Genomic DNA, 12,882 nt, shown 5'->3' on the forward strand with positions numbered 1-12,882 from the left:
GTGTAAGCATGCCCAGTGTGACCTTTCCTTATGTTGGGATCTGTGGACCACCACATTTCTGTTTGTGTGGACGCCATCTATATATCACATGTACAGTTGAGTGTTGGACATCAGGTTGTGTTCTTACTGCCCAACTGCTGTGTGTCTGAACCTAACAGGCATTATGCTGTGCCTGCAGGGTCGCCATGGGATAGTTTGCATACAGTTGTCATCATCCTTTCCTGCTGACCAAACAGTTATATTGTTGTATAGTGTACTGGTGCAGAACTTGCACTGTGGTGGACAGCATAATCGGTTTCAGTCCTATCACTGCTTGTAATGTTTATAGTGAGCACACCAGACGGGTTAAGGGCCAGTTGTACAGATATGACCATGTTGCATTTTGTTCAGATATGGACAGCTTAGTACATGATTGTCTGACATTGTTAATGTATTCCACAACTTGTGTGGACAGTGACAAACAATGGCCATGTGCCCTAGTCCATTTGTAATGCTAGTCAGGCAGTGTTTGTCCATCAACACACATTTATTGGTGTTTGCCATGACATATGTCACGGTTAGTGTGCTGTGCCTCTGTCTACCCGTGACATACAGGTGATATCCAGGGTACACCTACCATCTCCCATCCAGTCATCATGAATCCTCTGGGTGACAGTCACTGAGGGACTCCCTGGATATCCTGTAGCGGGAGTTTAGTCGTGAGTGGAGTGAGCTTCTGGGTTATGGACCAATCAGTACAGCATGTCCTGTTTATGTCTGTGCTGGGGTTCAGGCCTGTCAGTTGCATAGGTCACCAGCATTCAGTGTTTACATGGTGCCAAATGTCCATTGATACCAGGTTGGTCATGGCTCTATACATCAGGCACAGTTCACCTCCAGCCAGGCAGTATGGCACTGTGTGGAGCTGCAGTTTCTTTACTCAGGCGACACATGGCATCTGTTACAGCTCTGCGATCCTCCTGGTGGGGTATTTGTGTGGTCTTTCCAGTTGCTGCAGGTGTCTGCTACAGTACATCCCTGAAGGGCCATTGTACACAATTGTGAGGCTGCTGATGGATGACTGGAGAGGCACATTGACCTACTCTAACCAAGCTGTGCTTACCTTCATGATTAGGTGGGTATATGGAATGTTTCTGTAACCACTACAGACACATGGTTGTCACATGCACGATATCTATCACCTTGTGTCCCCAGGTCTCTTATTGCTCCTGATGTACTTACTGGGTTAATACCTATGTGGTAATTTCTGGCCATGTACTGTGTTTCCACAGGGGTTGACTATGCACTATTCTGCATTTAGCTTGTTGACATGGCTGTGGCACCACTTGTGTGTTTCTATGTGTGCCTTTTGTAGGTTGCTTGTGTCAGCTGGAGGGTCCGATATGGTGGCCAGTTTGTAGTCCTCTGCAAACCTGTTCAGACAGAGTCCTTCCATGTTGGCCTGTACCTATGTGACATATATAGCATAAAAGAGAGGTCCCAGGACCATGCCTTGTGGGATGCCAGTTGTACCTGGTTTGCAGTCTGCCATGGCTACAGCATGTCTGCCAGGTCAGTTCTGTCCTTGAGCTGGTTTGCAACCCATCTACTTGCATAGGGGTTTATAGTTAGGCTGGTGAGCTTATCTGTACCGCCAACTAGAGTATTGTATGGAAGGGTTTAGCAAGGTCCAGATAGGCTGTGTGATCAACATTCCCCACATCACTCGGCTTGGTGCATGTTTCACATGAGTCAGACATGTGTACGGGGCAGGATCTGCCCTATGACAGCCACATTGGGTAGGGTCCAATGTCTGTAGGTACCCAATCTCGTTATTCATGGGATCCATGATCATCCTCTCCATTACTTTGCCAACCTAGATAGTAGGGCTTGAGGGGTGATAGTTTGCAGTATTCATTCAGGCACCCCCTTTGTGGTGTGGGACCACTGTTGCTGTACACCGCTCTTTGGGTACATATCCTGTGGTAGGACTGATAGTGCACAGTAATGATATTTGCTGTTCCATTCTTCTTACAGTACTTGTTGGACACAACCCAGGACACCATCTGGTACCATTGATGCTGTGTGCTGTGCTTTGTGGATGCTGACTGTTACCTCAGCATCTGCAATGTTGGGGGGCCAGCACTCTCCTGGGACAGATATTTGGCAGTTAGGTGCTGGTGGGGAGGTTGGAAGGAATCTGTTTCGTAGGCTGTTGGCAATGTGTGTGGGTTTGGTGTATTGTTTGTGATATTAGAGTGCTGCAGAGCATATCTGTGGATTATCACCATGGTTCCTACCATCAGGTAGGACAGCTGTGTGATAATCCTTTGTGTCTTGCACAATTTGTATCATCATAGGTTCATAGGTTCATACTAGGCTATCTGCCCTGGCCTTGTCTGAGCACGGACAGACTGTGAGTGGTTCTCAACACCCCTTGCAATGTGCATATTATGCCCATGTAGGGTTTACTTTCCTAGATGTGACACAGGGATGGCCCCCAGTGTACACCTACTATCTCCCATGCACTTCAACGGATTTCTCTTGTTGAGTTTGTGTGTGGAGCTCAGCCTATCATGGACTGGGATTCTGTTCCAGAATGTCCTGAGCCTCTGGATTATGGATCTGTCCCTCCAGCACATCCTATTAATCTATGTGTAGAGGTTCAGATATCTCACTGTGGTGTGTCTGCTGGATTTTGGGTTTCTGCAGTGGAGCATGTCCATTCATTCTGGATTGGACATGGCCTTGTACATCAGGCATACATCACCTCTGACTGTGCAGTATGCTTCTGAACTGGGCTGTGGTTTCTTCAGCCAGGCTGCAGATGTCCAATGTTTGGATCCTTTATCCTGTTGGTGGGGTACATTTGGGGTCTTTCTGACTGCTGCATGTGTAAGGTAAGGTACATCCGAACTGTGGCATAGTTGTCACGTATGGGCCTGATAAGGGAAGGGTATTGGGGCACAGTGACCTCTGTAGCTCTACATGTGCATCCTTTCATATTAAGGTGGGCAATATAGCAGGTCTTCCTGGCCACCTTGGCAATGTGAGTGTCACATGACAGGTTACTATCCACTTGTGTCCCTAGGTCCATGATTACTTCTTCCATACATAATGGATTGCCACCTATGTCATACTTTGTGTGTGCCTTGTTTGGTATTTGTTGGGACATTCATACTCTGAAGTGTCTTCAGGAAGGCTGGCTGGGGTACCTGGGTTTGTGTGTGGGGTCTATAGCAGGCTTCAAACAGGTACACAGTTTGAGACAGTGTTACTTGCCCGTGGATAGTCCATGCTGCTTCTTGCTGTGGTACCAACCTGGGGGTGTGGTTATTCTTGATAATTACTGGTAGCCACACTCCTATTGTCGTGTGTTCTATGTTTTGGAGCTGTAGAACATGGTATGAGGCATAACCTTGTAGTATTAGGGTGCTCTTCTGGGCCTTGCCCAGGTTTCTATTACAGAACATATATTGCCATTCTCCATGCTGTGGTGGGTTTGGTCTGCATGCACCTTGCAGGTTAGACTTCTGGCATTGGGTAGCATTACGTCCAGGTTGTTATCCCTTGTGCTACCTATGTTGGTGGGTTTGTGTTTCCAGACTTACCTATTCCAGGCACAGTGGAGGTGACAGCAGCCTTTGCCAGTATCTACACAGCCAGGTGTGCTGGGTGCATGCCATCCCTAGCTGGTGGGGCATCATGTCTTGCTCGGCATGTCAGCCCAGGCTGTCAGCCATGTGTTCCCCCTTGCTAACAGCAATACCTCAGCCAATTATTGTACTTGATCTTGTTGTCTTCATAGTGTGGCATCATGCTTGGTGAGGGTGAGATGTTAGGTTGGGTTTTCATGTTTGCATATACTAGATGGTGTTACATTGCTTAACACATGGCAATCATGCCTCAGGTGGTGCTGCAGGGCTGCCTCTGTTGGATGCACATACTACACTCCCTGTACATGTTTGAGAGCAGGTTATGTCATGTTAGGCATTCCTGTTACTATATGAGTGAGTCAGAGAGGGGTATCATTCCCAGGGTTCCTACTGAGCCAGTGTATGTGCAATGCATTGCCTCTTTGCCAAGGCCAGGGCATACTGGGCATGCCTCCTTCTGCCTACTGGGGCAGGCTCAGGTTGTTCCTCCTCCGAGTCATGGTCTGCCTGTGATGGCCTTGGCAATGGTGGCGGGCTGTTTGTCCCAGCCCTATGCTGGTCCTGCTGCAGCTGTTTTTGCAGGATCATATTATGTAGCATAGCACATACCATGACAATTTGGGAACATGTAGTTGGTGAGTACTGAAAGGCACCACCAGATGTGTCCAGGCACCGGAACCATGACTTGAGCAGCCCAAACACACACTCGATTACATTACGTGTTTGTGCGTGTGCCTCATTATGGCGTTCCTGTTCAGGTGTGTGTGCGTTTCTGATGGGTGTCATCAACCACGGCTCCAGTGCATAACCTGCACCCCCCACTAGGTGACCATGTGGGATGTCCCCATTGGCAAAAGTCTGGTACAGCTGCGTCAAATGCCAGATATGGGAATCATGGTAGCTCCCAGGGCAGCCAGCACATACATTCATTATTATGCCCTGGGCATCACACACGACCTGGCAGTTGATGGAGGGGAAGCCCTTGCGGTTAATGTAGGCCCTACCCCGCTCACCGGCTGGTGCTTTGATGCGTATGTGCGTGCAGTCTATTGCACCCACTACGGCAGGGTATTCCGCTATTTGCTGGAAGAGATGCATATTGCTGGCCAATACCTCACGGGCATTGGGGAAATATACATGATCACCGACATGTGCTGACATGGCATCCAGGAACTGGTGCAGTACCCTGGAGGCTGATGCCTGTGATATCCACATCATATCACCAGTTCGTCTCTGGAAGGTACCTGTTGCTAGTATTCTTAGGCCAACACATACCTTGGTTTCCACTGGGATGGGTTCCCCTCTGTTGGTTCTGTGTGTGAGGCATGGCCTGCACAGCTCAACAATTTGCTGCAGGAGGTCTCTGTCCACTCTATAGTGCTCCACTATCTCCAGCTCATGTAACCCCTGGTAGGTGACCCTGGGCCTGTACACTCTTCTCTGTCTCCTCACTGTGGGTTGTCTGGCAGCATTTCCATTGTCACCACCCTCAGCAAGTCTCCTATGTCTCCTTATGACAGCTATGGCAGCCCCTAGCATGTTTGGTCTGAGTGCAGCTTTTTCAGTTTTTACTTCTACTAGCTTACTCCTGTTTTGCAGTGTCTCTTGAGAGAAACATACTGCAATGATGTTTGCAGTGTTTTAAGTGCTGGGCTGGGCTTGTATTCTGCCTGTGTAATTGCCTGCTTCTAATTGTTTTCACCTGCTACCTCTACAGGTATTCCCTGTTAGTTTCCTACTATTTCTTCTGCTTCCTTTTCCTATCTGTTTCCTCAGGAGGAGCAGTGTGCATACCAGCGAAAACACGCTCACAGTGGCTACCACATGCGCACACATGCTTACACGGACTAAAATCTGCTTATTCGGGTTAAAATGCGTGCACACCAGTGCAAACAGGTTTACAGATTTTTAAACAGGCTCCTACATGCTTACTTTGTCTTACACGTGCGCACTCTGCCTTACTCACGGCTCCCAATGTGCACACGCGTGCATGCACGTACAGCAAGAAACTTTGGTGTTGGCCACAGTGTACACCTTCCATTTCTTGACTTTCCCATGCTTATCTGTTGACAGTCCTCTTTTTCTGCTGTGTGATTGATATGTTTCACATACCACTTTGCTCCAATGAGCTTGATTTCTTCCTGACATTCCCCCCTCTGATGTCACCTATCTCCTACTCTGTTACTCCCCCTTATCTAACTCTTACACTATACGGACTGTGCTCATTTGCTATGTGACAGTGTGATTCACTATCCTACCATTCATTTACATAAGATTGCTTACTAATGCTTAGTTACATGTCTTACACTCAGCTTCCCCCCTTAGCAACCACTAGATGGTGGCCATGTTGTTTTTGGTCTGCTAGTCCCTGCATTGCAAATCCATGCATTACATAAAATCCACATTTGTGGGTTTCAAACCTTCATTTTTCAGTTTTATATAGCGCAGCCCATTTGCGCGGGGCTGTGCTGTGTTTAAACATCACCGATCTCCGAAAAAAAAAATATTTCTTTTCATGTTTGCATCGGGTTACCATGCCAATGGCCACATATTTTGCCATTGGCATGCTGACTGCAACATTTGCACACTTTATTTGGAGCTGTCATGGCTCCGTTGTGTTATTTGCAGTAACGTACTCAGTTGTCAACTGAGTACATTTCTGCAACTAACACGACTCTTACACAGGCTGGTTTCAGCTTTGTGGATCGCTAATCTACCTCATTTGCATACCTTTCGGCTGTAAGTGGGGTGATTAGCATATCCACGCCCTGCCCGTGTAAGAGTCGTTTTAGCTGTCTCTTACACGAGATTTCGGGCTGTTCCTGGATCGCAATGGCTGCATGGAGTCTTACACGGCTCTTAGACTCTGTGCAAGTCATCGTGAATCCTGCCCAATGTATTTCTTTCTTTTGGAGAATATGCATATTTTAGGAGAATGTAAGGCAATTACAGGGAGGGAGTTTTCCAACCTTGGCCATAGGACACTGAGCACAATGGCTTGCCTTGCTTCCTTTGCTAGGAGGTAGGAATCTTGTAGACCACTTTTAGATGCGTGGCTACTTTTTTAACTGGATTTCAACATGAGACAGAAATGCTAGAATTTGTGCAAACATTATGAATAGGCATTTCTGCTGAGTAGCGAATAATGCCTGATGGTGAGGGTTAAAGGTCAGAAGTAGGAGAGCTGATGCTAGCTTCTTATTAGTGTCCAATACATTTACCACAGATGTTTTTAGCATTTAGTGTTTGTTCATTATCCCACTTCCAGCTCCAGAGGAGCTAAAGTCATTTTTCAATAATTCCGAAATTTTATTTTGAGAAGACTTTGTCATTGTCATGACAGTGTCATCTGTATAAAGGAATATGATCAAATAATGTAGTTCCCATTGGACATTATGAATAAATAATAAGAACAGCAGGGAGCCTAGAACCAGTCGACGAGGGACACCTATAGAATTGTACATGGGGTTTAGATTGATTGTTAGTAGTTCCAGTGAAGGTTCTTTTTATGTGGGTAGTTCTTAAACCAGGTGCATATATAATCAAAAATAATATATTTTAAGTCAGTGCAAAAGAGTGTTATTGCTGACACATTCAAAAGCTGTTTTGAACTCTATGAACATAGAATCTGTAGAAGCACCTTTGTCAAAATTATTTTAGATGGCAATTGCTAGCAAGAAAATGGCAGAGAAGTTACTATGGCTAGGCCTGAAGTCATATTGCTTACCTATAAGAATGTCATATTTAGAGATGTTCTGCAAGCTTTATTTCTATATGATTTTTTTTCAAATAGTTTGGCTATTGGGCTTAGGTTGGTTATTAGTCAATAGTTTTAAGTTATCTTGAGGGATGTAACATTTGCTAGTAGAGTTCAGAGGTCAGATTTTCTTATTTTTCTTTCTTACACATGGATATTGAGAAAACAGGTCTATATCACTTCATGAAATGCTTAATTGAGTGAATTGATATTTGTTGAACCCTATTCAGCAAAAGCTCAATTAAGTGAGCAATTGTTTCAATGAAAAACTTCCTAGAGAAAGGACATGGTTGGCCATCATTGGGGATTTGCCCTTTTTTCCACTGTAGTGTGATCTCAGAGTTGGTATATAAAGTTGAGGGGTGTGGGGGGTAAAAAGGCCGCAACTTTGCAGGATTTTAAATTTTGTTGTATTTGTTACAGTCAGTAGCTGGTCTACGAGTTTTTCCCTAGGAAATGTTTGGCTGGAATGGTCATTCGCTTAACTGAGCTTTTGCTGATATGAGTTTGACGATTAGCGATTTGCTCAATTAAGCTTTTGATGAAGTAATATAGATTCAAGAAAACACAGGTATTGTCACTACAGAGATCACACAGGGGACTATCTTCCTTTGCAAATATCATTCATGGTTACTACGCTCTATCAAGCAGTTTCTCCCCTTCTTAAAAAAAGCACACAACATAGTCTGAAGTATGACATACACACAATTTTATTTGTCAGGTAGAGTAACAACCATGTTAGAACCAGTTAGCTTTCAGACCATATAAACGTTAGACATTCATTATCACAAAAACATTATTAATGTATATATCTCATTTATTTTCTAGTCAAATTATATATATATATATATATATATATATATATATATATATATATATATATATATATATATATATAAATATATGTATATATAGAGGGGGGGAGAGATAGAGACACTCATGACATTTAATCAAAATATACACACAGCAATTCAAAATGATTGATGCTAGTATTTTAAAAAAGAAACTTACAAAAAATATATATATATTAGACGTATTAGATAAATGATATGTTAAATTAGACATACCCAGCTCACTTTCGATAAACACAATGTTTGACAAAATTAGGCTGACCCATATGTGCATATATATATATATATATATATATATATATATATATATATATATATATATATATATATATATATATATGTATGTGTATATATATGTATATATATATATATATATATATATATATATATATATATATAGATAGATAGATATATATATATGATTGTCTCTTTAAACATTGAGCATTACAAAAAGAGAATTGAAAAGGACTGATCTTTTTAGCGTGAATCTAAAAAGATCAAAAGATCAAATAATAATCACAATATTTTTGCAGAGGGGCAAGCCCCCTGCACCCTCACACTCCCTACTAATTACATATCTATATCTATAGCTATATCTATATTTATATATATTAACATACATACATGTATGCACACACACACACGTATATATATATATATATATATATATATATATACACACACCAACTCCAAGACTGCACAACAGCAGGAAAAGGGCAAATTCCCAGACCCTGCCACACTCCCATCCCTCACACAAAGCAGCTGGCAGTCTGAAAGACAATGGGCAGGATTCACAAAGCCTCCGTGTAAGAGATACAAGGCTTACACGGAGGCTGCAGTTAAACGGTGTGACGTCAGCATGTCATGCATATGCATGAGGGCATGCTGAATCACACCTAAGGCTAACACGGTCCGTGGAAGACAGTAGGGGGCATGTCCGTAGGCCAAGCCCTGCAAGCGAACACGCCCACAGAAGAGTAAAAGTGCCCAAAGTATACCCCCACGACAGAGTACATGGAAATGTGAATAAACACAACCCAACATATGCCCCCACAGACTATGAACATAAAATTATATAAATGAACATGTTATATTTTTTTTAACTGTAAAGATGTTTGCCCATGAGTGTGCTCGTTTGCGCGGGCATGCCCGTAGCTCAGCCACAGTTAGCAGTAAGTGGAAAAGCATATAAGAACTAACTATACAAAGTAAGCCAAAAAGCAATAGCGTAGCGGTAGAGACGTCGGCTGAAGAGCAGGCAGTCATGGTTTGAGCCCCCACATCAATTTTTATTTTTAGTGAAATAAGCTCGAAACAAGTCCCTGAGATATATGTACACATATAAAATTATATGTTATGTAAAATGTAATGAAATAGGCCATTTATTTTGAAGAAATGTGAGATAACAAAATAATAAAAAATGCCAGATGTGCCCATAGCTGAGCTATAGTTTAACAAGTTGAGTGCATCTGCCTGTAGGTGAGCAGTGGTTTAACAGGTGCAAAATGAGTGCCCGTAGGTTAGCAATGGTTCAACAGGTGCAAAATGAGTGCCCGTAGGTGAGCAATGGTTCAACAGGTGCAAAATAAGTGCCCGTAGGTGAGCCGTGTTTTAACACGCTGAAACTGTGTGCCCCTAGCTGAGCTGAGCGTAATATGCATGCTGACAGCCAAATGAAGCGTAAACCAGCGTGATCCATTTGCGCGGAGCTGCGCACCACGCCAACAAGCTAACCGACGGGCAATGTTGAGCAAGCTGTAACAAAACTGTCTTTACACAGACACACCCCTAGCCTGTCTAGACAGTCATAAAATATAAAAAGCAGTGGCCAGGTTCAAACCCAGGATACCATTCACCATAGTCAAGCCATGACAGCTGTACTTAGAAATGCAGTAATAGCAAATATATAGGAATGAACAGAAAGAGGAGCATGACAAAGCAGGTTTTGTGAAGCTGATACAATTCCAAAATGGCCAATCACAGATAAGTGCGGGAAAAACGGCATAAATAAGCACCATAGGTGGGAATACACAGCATAACCGATTGTAGAACTAACTTGCAGCCAGAATGTCAGGAGTAGGTGAGGGTAGTTGCTTCCGAGCACAGAGGTGGGGCATTGAGGAGTCCAGATATATAGTCTGGCTCCTTGTCCACAATCATGAGGCCCAATTCATGCAGGGCCAGGTCCTGTGGGGAGCATATAGGACTTAGGCGTGGGACCGGTTGGCTCATGATCTCACCAGTGCCACAGGGATTCCAAGGACTGGTGAGCAGGTCTGTCACCACCATGCGGACCTGAAGAGACGTAAGCGGGACCAACTGAACCTTTGGATCCAGGAGGCCCGGCAAATGCCCAACGCCCCACTACTGAGTAAGTTACATTTAATTATGTATGTAAAAAATTAACCTAGCTGATATTATGGAGATGTGTATTCCAATATTACTTTATTTATATTACAGCTGCAGGTGTCCGTTCTGCAAACGGCAGAGCCTATGGCGATAGGCTGGTGCAGTTGCGCCACCAGGCAGGTCAGTAATCCTCTCCCTGTAACTGTAAATAAATATAAAAGTATGACAGTTAGCAAAAGAGTGCAGTGTAGTCACTAAGTAATAAAATGTGCAAGTAACAGTGTAAGAGTGTTTGCAAGTATTGCTTGATTACAAAAGTGTGTTGCAGTCTGTAATCCAAACAGAAAAATGAAAATGTCTGAAATAAAGATGCCCCACCTGAAATATAATAGTACACAACCTGCAGCAGGCAGAGAAGTACAGCTGCAGAAGATGAGCAAATCACATGTGTGAAATATATCCCTGTTGAAATACTGAAACATGACAGAAGTGAGACTGTTGGAAAGGATTGTAATAACTACAGGTAAAACATGTCAATAAAGCCTAGAAGTAAGTACCATCCTGAATTGAAAAATTAAAACAAGTGAGAGAGTGTGAGAAAGAGTTATGAATCCACCAATAAAGTAGTAATAACCCCTGAATAAAGTATACTGCAATCAGTACAGAATGAAATAAATGTGACAAGCAGAACCAAACTGCAAAATGTGTTCAAAATGTTGCTGCAGCTGGAATGTGTATCCCAAAATCTGGATATGTTTTTCTAAGTCTGCAATATGCAGATAGTATGATAGTTTGAAATACCAAACATCCATAGTTGTCTATAGCTATATAAAGCAAATGTAGCAGGATGATGTATCTGAACAAAGCCAGATATGAACGTGTATGGATAAAAATGAAAATGTATATTGATGTAGCAGTAACATTCCTATCACCAACTTGACGTAGTTATCACATAGGAAACTGTAGGTAGAACTGTAGTGTGTATATATCTGCAGCTATTAGAACTGTAGAGCATATGTATTGGTATTTGAAGGTGTTAATTATATTTTCTTCACCCTACCCTATAACCACATATAATCCATTCCACGTGAAATTGGTATGTGCAATCACAATTAACACCCCTGGACATTTGTCCTGTTGGGTTATATATATTTGCATGTATGTTGATGCATCTGCCCTGTTCATACATCCAAACCTGATGGCCTGTTGCCATCAATCAACCCTGCATGTTGTTGGACTGTGTATTGCTGTTCAAATTATGCATGTGTTATGCTCGCTGTTCAATGGTGTGAATATCTGGGTGTTTGGTTAATGGGAATACTAATGCATGCTGTTACAACTAATTGCGAATGGTATTGTATGTTACTAACCCAAACTGTCATGACATAATGCAAAACATAGGACGACAGGGAAGGCAGGTTCCAGCGGACGCACCTCTCCCACCTCAGCTGGCGAGTGCACCTGGCAGTAGTGCCCAGTCCGTACCCTCCTCCGGTGGCCCTGTGCCACCTGCGGGTGGAAGCGCTGCAGGGGATGGGGCTCGTCCCCCTTCTGCAAGTGTGGCCAGAGGAGAACCACCACTCACCCTCCGTGGCGTCCGGACTGTGGTGCGTAGGGAGATCCAGGAATCTGTTCTTGGGCCCCTATGCCAGCTTGAGGCACAGGTGGCACAACTAACGGGCATGCCTGTTGCCCGGCCTACACAGCCCCCAGCACATCCCTGTCCTGGGCAGTGAAGGAACAGTGGCAACTGCCCATGGGTGGGGATATCAGTTCCACTGTTGCCATCTGTGGGCTCATGGGCTCTGGATATCCAAACATCCATCCCCGTCAATTGTGTAACCCCCCCACACATGTCATACACTGCCCCTGTATGCGTCTTGTTTGTCTTGTCTGTTGACCTACCCAAACTACCTCCCTAGCTATACCGACTTCCTTTACCTGACATACCACTCTCACCTGAAAAAAAAAAGAAAAGGGCACTCTGTACCCACAAAAAAATCACGCCCCATACATAGCTGCCCATTTCGCACACTTGTCTGCTGGACATGGAAACTGTCAATTACAATTGGCTGTACAACAAGTATTATTGTTGTCCTGACACCGCTCTCAGGGGTGGAAGGTTTCAAATGTCACACCAAATTACAAACATATGCACAGCTGTTGCTGATGAAGAAATGGGCAGCTATGGGCCTTACCTACATCCCTCCTGCAAAACCCAAGCTTGTTTCCCTACTATCTTACCCTCTTTGTGACCCCTTTTTCACCACTTTCCTGTCTCCCCATTTTC

This window comes from Protopterus annectens, chromosome 2.part0 (genome assembly GCF_019279795.1).
Source record: "Protopterus annectens isolate FY-2018-M chromosome 2.part0, PAN1.0, whole genome shotgun sequence".
NCBI classification, from domain to species: Eukaryota; Metazoa; Chordata; order Ceratodontiformes; family Protopteridae; genus Protopterus; species Protopterus annectens.